This window comes from Ovis aries, chromosome 25 (genome assembly GCF_016772045.2).
Source record: "Ovis aries strain OAR_USU_Benz2616 breed Rambouillet chromosome 25, ARS-UI_Ramb_v3.0, whole genome shotgun sequence".
In the NCBI taxonomy this organism is placed as follows: Eukaryota; Metazoa; Chordata; class Mammalia; order Artiodactyla; family Bovidae; genus Ovis; species Ovis aries.
Genome location: NC_056078.1, coordinates 10,793,708 through 10,807,283, shown reverse-complemented (window position 1 = coordinate 10,807,283; position 13,576 = coordinate 10,793,708). Strand labels below are relative to the sequence as shown.

At 38.8% G+C, this 13,576-nt stretch overlaps 1 pseudogene; it reads right to left on the bottom strand.

Annotated features, from left to right (window-relative positions):
• Positions 1-11,757: 11,757 nt before the first annotated feature.
• LOC114110870 (U6atac minor spliceosomal RNA) lies at positions 11,758-11,873 on the bottom strand (annotated as a pseudogene).
• Between the last annotated feature and the right edge of the window lie 1,703 nt (positions 11,874-13,576).

Genomic DNA, 13,576 nt, shown 5'->3' with positions numbered 1-13,576 from the left:
TACTTATATATTAATTAAAGACACATAAAGTAAAAAAGGAATAGAAAATACATTTTTAAATCATGGAGCATATATAGTAGTATTTTTAATCCCCCACTCCTCAATTATATATCTTTAGCAAGAATAAGCATTTGGGAATATAAGTTAAATTAGAAATACCATTGCTCAGAATGTGAAGATACAGTTTAAATTTTACTAGACATGTTGTTAAAACATTTAAACCATCTGTGTCATTTACTCTAGCAAATAATGATAGCACAGATTAAAAAAACTGTGCATGATTTTTACATCTACTCTACATAACATAGGAGAGAGCTGCAGGTATGGCTTGGCATTCTCCTTCACACAACTACGGTCTATAATCTGGCACCATGTTCACTTTAGTTTTGTATAAAGATATGGGCAAGAATCCCAACATAACTGACAGTTACAGAAATGCTGTCTTCAAGAGGAAGCCTTACAGTACTTAAGAACATAATGTACAGGCCACTCAAGCATCAGTTGTTTTGTAAAGTATGAAACCATGTAGGTTGATGCAGAAACCGTCCTGAATTTGATTAGGCTCACTCAGCATTGAACCAGTACCTTGTAACATCCTTGAGCAAACTTTTCACGTCCCCCAAGGAACAATTTGATGAAAAGTTGTCCACCTCACACAGGAATCTGAGGTCTATGCATCAACAGGTTTTAATAGCTCACTCTCAGCCCACCAAGCCCAATTCAGTTGACCAAATTTGAATCATTTTTACAATAAACATCATTTCTTTGTGACAGTACTTATGTCCTACGTTTAACTTAAACCATTAGGTTTCCAAGGAAACAATGCTAAGAGAAGTAATTCTGAGGTCATTCTTTCCACAGAAAAATAATTTAGACTTGCTGTTAACTCTTCTCTTCAAGCACCTATTTAATTATATATGTGTAGCTATAGTTTTGACAAGACTTATGGTGTTAAAAATACTTTAGAAATGGAACCTATGACAGTCTGAGGAACCTGAATCTTGAATCATCTTATAATTCTGATGAGAAGAATGTTTTTTTATTTTATTTTTAAATTAATTTATTTATTTTAATTGGAGACTAATTACTTTACAATATTGTAGTGATTTTTGCCATACATTGACATGAATCAACCGTGGGTATCCATGTTTCCCTCTTCCCAAATCCCCCTGCCACCTCCCTCCTCATCCCAACCCTCTGGGTTGTCCCAGTGCACTGACTTTGAGTGCCCTGTTTCCTGCATCACACTTGGACTGGTCATCTGTTTCACATATGGTAACATACATGTTTCAATGCTATTCTCTCGAATTATCTCACCCTTGCCTTCTCCCACAGAGTCCAAAAGTTGTTCTTTATATCTGTGTCTCTTTTGCTGTCTCACATATAGGGTCATCGTTACCATCTTTCTAAATTCCATATTATGTATTAATATACTGTATTGGTATTTTTATTTCAGACTTACTTCATTCTGTAAAATAGGTTCCAGTTTCATCCAACTCATTAGAACTGATTCAAATGCACTGTTTTTAATAGCTGAATAATATTCCATTGTGTACATGAAGAATCTTGAAAATATTAGGACGCATCAGTCAATATTTTGGATTTGTATAAATAACCTCCTGTATTCCTCATTACCTCATACTACTTGTGCAAAATCATCATCATAGACTTCTTTGTTTCATTGTGTTTGGTAGATAATAAGCATGATGTTATTTAGGACTAAGATCAGAGTGCGTTTGATTCTTTACTGTTAGCGGTAAAACCAAACCATTTTGTTCTCTAACCCTCCTTCTACCATAACTGCATTGCCAGGGTGTGTGCGTGTATGTGTGTGTGTACTTAGAAAATTAAGGTAATATTTAATCAAATGAAGAAGATTCAGGAGTTCTGAAGTTTAGTTTTAACTCTTGTTAGACTTAGAAGACGACTTCTGGCAAAATGGTATCCCTGCTTTAAGGTACTTTGGACTACTTTGGGGTAAACTAATTCACAGGCCAAGTTTCTGAGATGAGTGTGAGGACACTGATGGAGCAAGAAAAACAACCTGGAACATCCTCTATGTTGTTATACATAATTTTAACCTGAATTAAATTCAATACTTTGTGTACTGGGAAGGTTAGAGAGGTAATTGTTGAGCGTGTTTGCAAGTCTGCACAAACATAGGCACACATGTTTCCACAATGTTCTGCTGTCTTTATTACATTTTCTAGTCTGTATGGGCAGGTGCTTTATGCTGAGGTCAGTCTCTCCCTTGCAAGGTTGCTGCAAAAGCTTTTTAACAGAATCTGACATTTGGCAATGATTGCAGCTGGCTGTTTCATTTTAACTGCCTTTTGATATTCCAGGAGTCACTGCCCCCAGAAGAATCTGCTGCTAACATACATATCACTTTCAGAAACAGCACTTGAATGAAGGGAATAAGGTACCCTGTGGTGCTTGTATATCTGTGAATTCCTTCTTAAAGTGAGTCTAATAAAGGGGAAGATACACAAAGGGGATGAAATTAGATGAAGAAAAGAGACTAATGTTATAATAGTTTTCCTTCTGAGACTTGCTTCACTTTCTCTGTCAGCTTACTTTGGAAGGGGAGTCTTTCACTTTACTTGACTTTGGAATCAGTTGGGTTAAGCTAACTGCTGGAATATATCAACCACAAAATCAAATGGATTTATTTAGTCCTTGTTTGCATCAAGTCCCAACAGTGATGAGAGAAGGCTTTGCTTCACACATTCATGCAGGGACCCATTCTGAATGTCACTATTCAGGGAAAAAAGGCCCCAGAGAGGAAGAGAGACCATGGATACAAGCACGGATTTTTTTATGGGGGCTGATTCCCAGACCACATGCCTCTGTGGGTCTAAGGCACAGTCACCATGAATTGCAAGGGCTCTGGGAAATGTGCTCTAGTTTGTGCCCAGAAGAAAAAGAAAATGTGTTTTGGCCAACACGGAAATTTCTGCTCCATCTTATGACATGCTTTCTTAAATTTCTTCTTCAGTTAATGGTTACTCCTTCAGAGTGTTGACGGCTGCTTCTTTTGAAAACCTACTCTAAACATCAGTTATCTGGATGATACTTCTGTTCTTCACTACAGCTTTTAATCATAGTTTTTTACAATTATTTATTTGTTTGGCTGCATCAGGTCTTAGTCACGGCACATAGGATCTTCCTTGCATCACGTGGGATCTTTCATTCCCACCCATGGACTCTCTAGTTGCGGCACATGGCATCCAGAGAGTGCAGGCTCAGCCGTCGTGGTGTGAGGGCTGAGTTGCTCTGCAGCATGTGGGAACGCAGTTCCTGAGCAGAGACTGAACCTGCGCTCCTCGCATTACAAGGCAGTCCCCCAAACACTGGACTATCAGGGAAGCCTCCTAAATATTTTTGAAATTTTCTTCTGAATCACACATCATGTCTTTCTTCTCTCCCTCCCCGCTTCCTTCCTTTCTCTTTTTCTTCCCTATTTTTATTTTATTTTATTTTTTAATCTCTGTCTTACATATAGATGGTGATGTTTGTGCGTACTTAGTCATGTCCAATTCTTTGTGACCGGATGAACTGTAGCCTGTCAGGCTCCTATGTTCACTGGGTTCTCCAAGCAAGTATACTGGAGTGGGTTGCCATTTCCTCCTCCAGGGGATCTTCCTGACTTAGGGATTGAACTTGTGTCTCTTGTGTCTTTTTACATCGGCAGGTAGATTCTTTACCACTGTGCCACCCGGGAAGCCTTACATGTAGAAGGCTTGCTCAAATATTTGATCATTTTTGTTTGTAAATTCGTGCTTAAGGACAAATTACTAAAAGTCAGTTGGATTCTGCACATATGCATGGACCATCAACTGGGAGACTGTAAGAAACTTTGTCAGAAAACAAGCATAACTCTGTGTGTGTGTGTGTGCGCGTGTGTGCATGCACATGCACGCGCATGCGCACAATGTTTGTATGCATGTGCATTAGTAAAGAGGGTTTTGCAGCTTTCTATCATCCTTGGAAAGAAATGGAGCCAGTGGGGTAAGAATGGGGGTCTGATCATCCTATATCTAGACATTTTGTAAACCTTCTCTTTGAAGTATGGCATCTTTCCAACTACTTTAGCTGTAAGGGAAATTACTCTGGCCTTTTTAAGCTGAAGGAATTTAACACAGAAGACTTTTTGTCTAGAAAAATACATTGGGAAGATTGGAGAAGTAGTTCCAGGTAAGGTTCTCAAAAGTGATCCCTAGGAAAACACTCCAGAACTAGCCTATGAAAGGATGCACAATATGTTACTCTTGAGAAGGTGAGGAATCAGGCATTTATCACTGTCCCTGTTGACCCCAGGACTAAACTCTCTAACAGCATCCTGGGATCAGGAAAACAGAGCCAGAGACTTTATTGCAATATCAAGAAGCAGGAATCAAGAGGCCACCTCAGTGTTGATTCTAGAACCATCTGTACCTGCTGGGCTAACAATGGCATTCACACACCCAGTGACTGGATATGGAAGCTAGTTAGCAGCCTTGGGAAATCACTAACTTCTTCTGCCTATGTGTGTCATCAGAGATGAAGAAGCAAGACAGCTTTGGCCTGTACAATGAACCTCAGCTGCAAGGAAGTCTAGCAGAGGTATTTTCTAGCTTCTCAACTTCTAAAATGCAAGATGGTATGTGTACTAACCAAATCCTCTCTAATCTGTGTAGCTTCCTAGTTAAACTTTTTTAGGACAGGCTGAGGAAGTGTTGTGAAGTCCTTAATTTTTTTTAATGGTACTTTAACAACTTAACAGTCACTAATTTTATCTTGGCCATGCCGCATGGCTAGCAGGATCTTCGTTCCCCACTGTGCCCCTGCAGTGGAATCACAGTGTATTAACTACTGGACCTCTAGGGAAGTCTCAGGATGTGAAGTTCTAGTTGCTCTTCTATCCAGGAGAATTTCACCAGTCTTCCTAATTCATCTTACTGCCTCATTTGTAAATTTTTCAGTAAATGATTTTGTGGTATTTTTCCTAGAGTTCTCTACACGAACAAATTGTTCTTATTGACGTCACTCTGCTTATTTAACTTCTATGCAGAGTACATCATGAGAAACGCTGGGCTGGAAGAAACACAAGCTGGAATCAAGATTGCCGGGAGAAATATCAATAACCTCAGATATGCAGATGACACCACCCTTATGGCAGAAAGTGAAGAGGAGCTAAAAAGCCTCTTGATGAAAGTGAAAGAGGAGAGTGAAAAAGTTGGCCTAAAGCTCAACATTCAGAAAATGAAGATCATGTCATCTGGTCCCATCACTTCATGGGAAATAGTTGGGAAAACAGTGGAAACAGTGTCAGACTTTATTTTTCTGGGCTCCAAAATCACTGCGGATGGTGACTGCAGCCATGAAATTAAAAGACGTTTATTCCTTGGAAGGAAAGTTATGACCAATCTAGATAGCATATTCAAAAGCAGAGACATTACTTTGCCGACTAAGGTCCATCTAGTCTAGGCTATGGTTTTTACAGTGGTCATGTTTGGATGTGAGAGTTGGACTGTGAAGAAAGCTGAGCACTGAAGAATTGATGCTTTTGAACTGTGGTGTTGGCGAAGACTCTTGAGAGTCCCTTGGACTGCAAGGAGATCCAACCAGTCCATTCTGAAGGAAATCAATCCTGGGATTTCTTTGGAAGGAATGATGCTAAAGCTGAAACTCCAGTACTTTGGCCACCTCATGTGAAGAGTTGACTCATTGGAAAAGACTGTGATGCTGGGAGGGATTGAGGGCAGAAGGAAAAGGGGACGACCGAGGATGAGATGACTGGATGGCATCACTGACTCGATGGATTTGAGTTTGAGTGAACTCTGGGAGATGGTGATGGACAGGGAGGCCTGGCATGCTGCGATTCATGCGGTTACAAAGAGTCGGACATGACTGAGCAACTGAACTGACTGACTGACTGAATGACCTCAGCCTTATGGCACTTAGTATCCGGTTTCCCAGCCTCCTACCTCTTTCATGTGCTTTTTATCTTCCAGAAGTTATTGACCACACTTGCAGTTGCCATTTGCTGTTTATCTCTTGATAGTGTTGTCCTGGTAGAGAGAAAGAATTTTAATTGCATTACCCTTATTTAGTGGGACTTCAAAAGAAAACAGAGATAAATGTGCTAAACAAAATAAGTTTAATCTAAAGTACAGTCATTTGCATTTCTCTAATAATGAGTGATGTTGAGCATCTTTTCATGTGTTTGTTAGCCATCCGTATGTCTTCTTTGGAGAAATGTCTATTTAGTTCTTTGGCCCATTTTTTGATTGGGTCGTTTATTTTTCTGGAATTGAGCTGCATAAGTTGCTTGTATATTTTTGAGATTAGTTGTTTGTCAGTTGCTTCATTTGCTATTATTTTCTCCCATTCAGAAGGCTGTCTTTTCACCTTGCTTATATTTTCCTTTGTTGTGCAGAAGCTTTTAATTTTAATTAGATCCCATTTGTTTATTTTTGCTTTTATTTCCAGTATTCTGGGAGGTGGATCATAGAGGATCCTGCTGTGATTTATGTCTGAGAGTGTTTTGCCTATATTCTCCTCTAGGAGTTTTACAGTTTCTGATCTTACATTTAGATCTTTAATCCATTTTGAGTTTATTTTTGTGTGCGGTGTTAGAAACTGATCTAGTTTCATTCTTTTACAAGTGGTTGACCAGTTTTCCCAGCACCACTTGTTAAAGAGATTGTCTTTACTCCATTGTATATTCTTGCCTCCTTTGTCAAAGATAAGGTGTCCATATGTGTGTGGATTTATCTCTGGGCTTTCTATTTTGTTCCATTGATCTATATGTCTGTCTTTGTGCCAGTACCATACTGTCTTGATGACTGTGGCTTTGTAGTAGAGCCTGAAGTCAGGCAAGTTGATTCCTCCAGTTCCATTCTTCTTTCTCAAGATTGCTTTGGCTATTCGAGGTTTTTGTATTTCCATACAAATCTTGAAATTATTTGTTCTAGTTCTGTGAAAAATGTGGCTGGTAGCTTGATAGGGATTGCATTGAATTTGTAAATTGCTTTGGGTAGTATACTCATTTTCACTATATTGATTCTTCTGATCCATGAACATGGTATATTTCTCCATCTATTAGTGTCCTCTTTGATTTCTTTCATCAGTGTTTTATAGTTTTCTATATATAGGTCTTTAGTTTCTTTAGGTAGATATATTCCTAAGTATTTTATTCTTTGCGTTGCAATGGTGAATGGAATTGTTTCCTTAATTTCTTTTTCTACTTTCTCATTATTAGTGTATAGGAATGCAAGGGATTTCTGTGTGTTGATTTTATATCCTGCAACTTTACTATATTCATTGATTAGCTCTAGTAATTTCTTGTGGAGTCTTTAGGGTTTTCCATGTAGAGGATCATGTCATCTGCAAACAGTGAGAGTTTTACTTCTTCTTTTCCAATTTGGATTCCTTTTCTTTCTTTTTCTGCTCTGATTGCTGTGGCCAAAACTTCCAGAACTATGTTGAATAGTAGCGGTGAAAGTGGACACCCTTGTCTTGTTCCTGACTTTAGGGGAAATGCTTTCAATTTTTCACCATTGAGGATAATGTTTGCTGTGGGTTTGTCATAGATAGCTTTTATTATGTTGAGGTATGTTCCTTCTATTCCTGCTTTCTGGAGAGTTTTTATCATAAATGGATGTTGAATTTTGTCAAAGGCCTTCTCTGCATCTATTGAGACAAATGCAAATCAAAACCACAATGAGGTACCACTTCACACCAGTCAGAATGGCTGCGATCCAAAAATCTGCAAGCAATAAATGCTGGAGAGGGTGTGGAGAAAAGGGAACCCTCCTACACTGTTGGTGGGAATGCAAACTAGTACAGCCACTATGGAGAACAGTGTGGAGATTCCTTAAAAAATTGCAAATAGAACTACCTTATGACCCAGCAATCCCACTTCTGGGCATACACACCGAGGAAACCAGAATTGAAAGAGACACATGTACCCCAATGTTCATTGCAGCACTGTTTATAATAGCCAGGACATGGAAACAACCTAGATGTCCATCAGCAGATGAATGGATAAGAAAGCTCTGGTACATATACACAATGGAGTATTACTCAGCCGTTAAAAAGAATTCATTTGAATCAGTTCTGATGAGATGGATGAAACTGGAGCCGATTATACAGAGTGAAGTAAGCCAGAAAGAAAAACACCAATACAGTATACTAACACATATATATGGAATTTAGGAAGATGGCAATGACGACCCTGTATGCAAGACAGGGAAAGAGACACAGATGTGTATAACGGACTTTTGGATTCAGAGGGAGAGGGAGAGGGTGGGATGATGTGGGAGAATCACATTCTAACATGTATACTATCATGTGAATTGAATCGCCAGTCTATGTCTGACGCAGGATGCAGCATGCTTGGGGCTGGTGCATGGGGATGACCCAGAAAGATGTTATGGGGAGGGAGGTGGGAGGGGGGTTCATGTTTGGGAATGCATGTAAGAATTAAAGATTTTAAAATTTAAAAAATAAAAAACTAAAATTAAAATAAATAAATAAATAAATAAATAAAGTACAGTCAAATTTTTTTGCTATCTTTACTTTTTCTTAGGTGATCTATTTTTAGTCTACAGGTCATAAATATCATACACATGGCAATATCTCCCAAATTTATATCTTCACGCTTGAGTTCACCACAGAATTTCTAATTCATATATCCCTCTGCTTACTCGGCATGCCCTCCTAAATATTTAAAATATATAATGAATATAACTGCATAAAAATAGAATTATTGATTATGTTCTATTCTTTCCTGTTTTATTTCCTAACATCTAAAAGATGTACAGACAGACAGTTAAGGGGGCTTGGGTTCCAGCTCTTTTGATAAAACTTGCTAATTATTACAGTATGAATCTTATTGTTTCTCAATGGGAAAATATTCCTTGTGTTTCAGCTTAAGATATAGATTGTAGTGTTTAAAATTCCTCAAAGCCAATCTTTTCAAAAGACACACACCTTGAACATTTTGCTTTTGCATTTTTTACTCAAGATAAAAGAAGTATTCTTCATCTATAAAATAAGTCACAATTCTGTAGATAATTAACACCCTTTGGCCACCTCATAAGAAGAGTTGACTCATTGGAAAAGACCCTGATGCTGGGAGGGATTGGGGGCATGAGGAGAAGGGGACAACAGAGGATGAGATGGCTGGATGGCATCACCGACTCGATGCACATGAGCTTGAGTGAACTCTGAGAGTTGGTGGCAGACAGGGAGCCCTGGCATGCTGTGATTCATAGGGTAGCAAAGAGTCAGACATGACTGAGCGACTGAACTGAAATGAACTGACAAATTATTATTTTGCACTTAATTTAAAATTTAATTTTATTTCATTTATTTTTATTTTTTAAAGGCTCATTTCTCATTTATGTAACTGTTGAGTGTGTTCTGATACATATATTTTTATCGAGTACAATTGATTTACAGTGTTGTGTTGGTTTCATGTATACAGCAAAATGAAATCAGTTATGCATATACATATATCAACTCTTTTTCAGTTTTTTTTCCTATATAGATCATTAGAGTATTGAGTAAAGTTCCCTCTGCTATAAAGTTCAGTTCAGTCACTCAGTCGTGTCTGACTGTTTGTGATCCCATGGCCTCCCTGTCCATCACCAACTACTGGAGTTCACACATACTCACGTCCATCGAGTCAGTGATGCCATCCAGCCATCTCATCCTCTGTTGTCCCCTTCTCCTCCTGCCCCCAATCCCTCCCAGCATCAAAGTCTTTTCCAGTGAGTCAACCCTTTGCATGAGGTGGCCAAAGTACTGGAATTTCAGCTTTAGCATCATTTCTTCCAAAGAAATCCCAGGGCTGATCTCCTTCAGAATGGACTGGTTGGATCTCCTTACACTTCAAGGGACTCTCAAGAGTCTTCTCCAACACCACAGTTCAAAAGCATCAATTCTTTGGCACTCAGCCTTCTTCACAGTCCAACCATCACATCCAAACATGACCACTGGAAAACCCAGATCCTTGACTACATGGACCTTAGTCGGCAAAGTAATGTCTCTGCTTTTGAATATGCTATCTAGGTTGGTCATAACTTTTCTTCCAAGGAGTAAGCCTCCTTTAATTTCATGGCTTCAGTCACCATCTGCAGTGATTTTGGAGCCCAAAATAATAAAGTCTGACACTGTTTCCACTGTTTCCCCATCTATTTCCCATGAAGTGATGGGACCAGATGACATGATCTTCGTTTTCTGAATGTTGAGCTTTAAGCCAACTTTTTCACTATCCTCTTTCACTTTCATCAAGAGGCTTTTCAGTTCCTCTTCACTTTCTGCCATAAGGGTGGTGTCATCTGCATATCTGAGGTTATTGATATTTCTCCCGGCAATCTTGATTCCAGCTTGTGTTTCTTCCAGCCCAGCGTTTCTCATGATGTACTCTGCATATAAGGTAAATAAGCAGGGTACAGCCTTGACGTAGTCCTTTTCCTATTTGGAACCAGTCTGTTGTTCCATGTCCAGTTCTAACTGTAGTTTCCTGACCGCATACAGATTTCTCAAGAGGCAGGTCAGGTTGTCTGGTATTCCCGTCTCTCACAGAATTTTCCACAGTTTATTGTCATCCACACAGTCAAAGGCTTTGGCATAGTCAATAAAAAGGAAGTAGATGTTTTTCCGGAACTCTCTTGCTTTTTCCATGATCCAGCAGATATTGGCAATTTGATCTCTGGTTCCTATGCCTTTTCTAAAACCAGCTTGAACATTAAGAAGTTCATGGTTCACATATTGCTGAAGCCTGGCTTGCAGAATTTTGAGCATTACTTTACTAGCGTGTGAGATGAGCACAATTGTACGGTAGTTTGAGCATTCTTTTGCATTGTCTTTCTTTGGGATTGGAATGAACACTGACCTTTTCCAGTCCTGTGGCCACTGCTGAGTTTTCCATATTTGTTGGCATATTGAGTGCAGCACTTCACCTCAACATCTTTCAGGATTTGAAACAGCTCACCTGGAATTCCATCATCTCCACTAGCCTTGTTCATAGTGATGCTTTCTAAGGCCCACTTGACTTCACATTCCAGGATGTCTGGCTCTAGATGAGTGATCACACCATCGTGATTATCCGGGTCGTGAAGATCTTTTTTGTACAGTTCTGTGTCTTCTTGCCACCTCTTCTTAATATCTTCTGCTTCTGTTAGGTCCATACCATTTCTGTCCTTTATTGTGCCCATCTTTGCATGAAATGTTCCCTTTGTATCTCTAATTTTCTTGAAGCGATCTCTAGTCTTTCCCATTCTGTTCTTTTCCTCCATTTCTTTACATTGATCTCTGAAGAAGGCTTTCTTATCTCTCCTTGCTATTCTTTGGAACTCTGCATTCAGATGCTTATATCTTTCCTTTTCTCCTTTGCTTTTCACTTCTCTTCTTTTCACAGCTTTCTATAAGGCCTCCCCAGATAGCCATTTTGCTTTTTTGCATTTCTTTTCCATGGGGATGGTCTTGATCCCTGTCTCCTTTACAATGTCATGAACCTCATTCCATAGTTCATCAGGCATTTCATCTATCAGATCTAGGCCCTTAAATATATTTCTCACTTCCACTGTATAATCATAAGAGATTTGATTTAGGTCATACCTGAATGGTCTAGCAGTTTTCCCTAATTTCTTCAATTTAAGTCTGAATTTGGTAATAAGGAGTTCATGATCTGAGCCACAGTCAGCTGTAGGTTCTAATTAGTTTTCTATTTTATATATAGTAGTGTGTATATCTCAATCCCAATAAAAACAGTGGTTAGATGCCACATAATAGGTGGCAGTGCCTTAAGCATATGCTTATTGTCAGGCCACTTCCATTCTTGTCAAGGGGAGTGTTAACCTTCTCCTTTCACACAACAATAAATCTAATTTTAAAACAAGTTTGTTATTATCTTCTGTTCAATGTTACAGACTGATCCTTAGATTTATAGTGAGGACATGTGTTTTATTGCTCTAATTTATTTTGGTCCTGATATCCATGGGAATGAGACTTTGGGTTACAAGCCTCCAGTAAATATTATATAAATATTTTTTATTACATAAATTCATACCATCAATAAACAATATTCTTATTTTAAAAATGTGCTTGAAGTCAGAAATAATCTAAAAACTCTATATTTAGAGGTTAGGTAAGCACAAGCTGGAATCAAGATTGCCGGGAGAAATATCAATCACCTCAGATATGCAGATGACACCACCCTGATGGCAGAAAGTGAAGAGGAACTAAAAGCCCCTTGATGAACGTGAAAGTGGATAGTGAAAAAGTTGGCGTAAAGCTCAACATTCAGAAAACAAAGATCATGGCATCCGGTCCCCTCACTTCATGGAAAATAGATGGGGAAACAGTGGAAACAGTGTCAGACTTTATTTTGGGGGCTCCAAAATCACTGCAGATGGTGATTGCAGCCATGAAATTAAAAGACTCCTACTCCTTGGAAGAAAAGTTATGACCAACCTAGACAGCATATTCAAAAGCAGAGGCATTACTTTGCCGACTAAGGTCCGTTTAGTCAAGGCTATGGTTTTTCCAGTAGTCATGTTTGGATGTGAGAGTTGGACTGTGAAGAAAGCTGAGCGCCGAAGAGTTGATGCTTTTGAACTGTGGTGTTGGAGAAGACTCTTGAGAGTCCCTTGGACTGCAAGGAGATCCAACCAGTCCATTCTGAAGGAGATTAGCCCTGGGATTTCTTTGGAAGGAATGATGCTAAAGCTGAAATTCCAGTACTTTGCCACCTCATGTGAAGAGTTGACTCATTGGAAAAGACTTTGATGCTGGGAGGGATTGGGGGCAGGAGGAGAAGGGGACGACAGAGGATGAGATGGCTGGATGGCATCACTGACTCGACGGACGTGAGTCTGAGTGAACTCTGGGAGATGGTGATAGACAGGGAGGCCTGGCATGCTGCTATTCATGGGGTCGCAAACAGCCGGACACGACTGAGCGACTGAACTGAACTGAACTGAGGCTTTTAATTAAGTTATAAATTTAATAATGTGAATATAATATATTGAGTATATCAAGAAACATATTGTCATATTTTGGAAAGAATATTTTAACTAAATGATAGAATTACCTTCATGGTAAGGATTCTACATAAGTAAGTTTGGCCAGAATTTCTTCATGATGTTAAAAAACAACATAAGAAGTGTTAAAATATTACAGGAAGAAAATCAAGTCAAATGTGTAGTCAAGATTTTAACATATTTAAAATTTTATCTGAAAATGATGGCAATCTGATTCAAATGGTGTCTTTTTAATGGAGCCACAGTTTCCTATAAAATTCTAATTAAAATTCTTCTGCAGACTAAATTTTTAAACTATAGAAAATAGACTGGCAAAACACCTACTGGTAAAATCTTGGATGATTCAACGGTATTTATAAGGCAAACAGATATAGATTGAAAATAATCTTCCAAGACTTGAGCACAAAGTGCACTTTGAGTCTACCTGAAAAAGTAAGAGGATGTTGAATACATTCTTCACCATATAGTATCAGGCTTAAAAATACAGAGTGAGCACTTGCCTGTGTTTCTCACCTCTGAAAATAATTTTAAATCCAGGC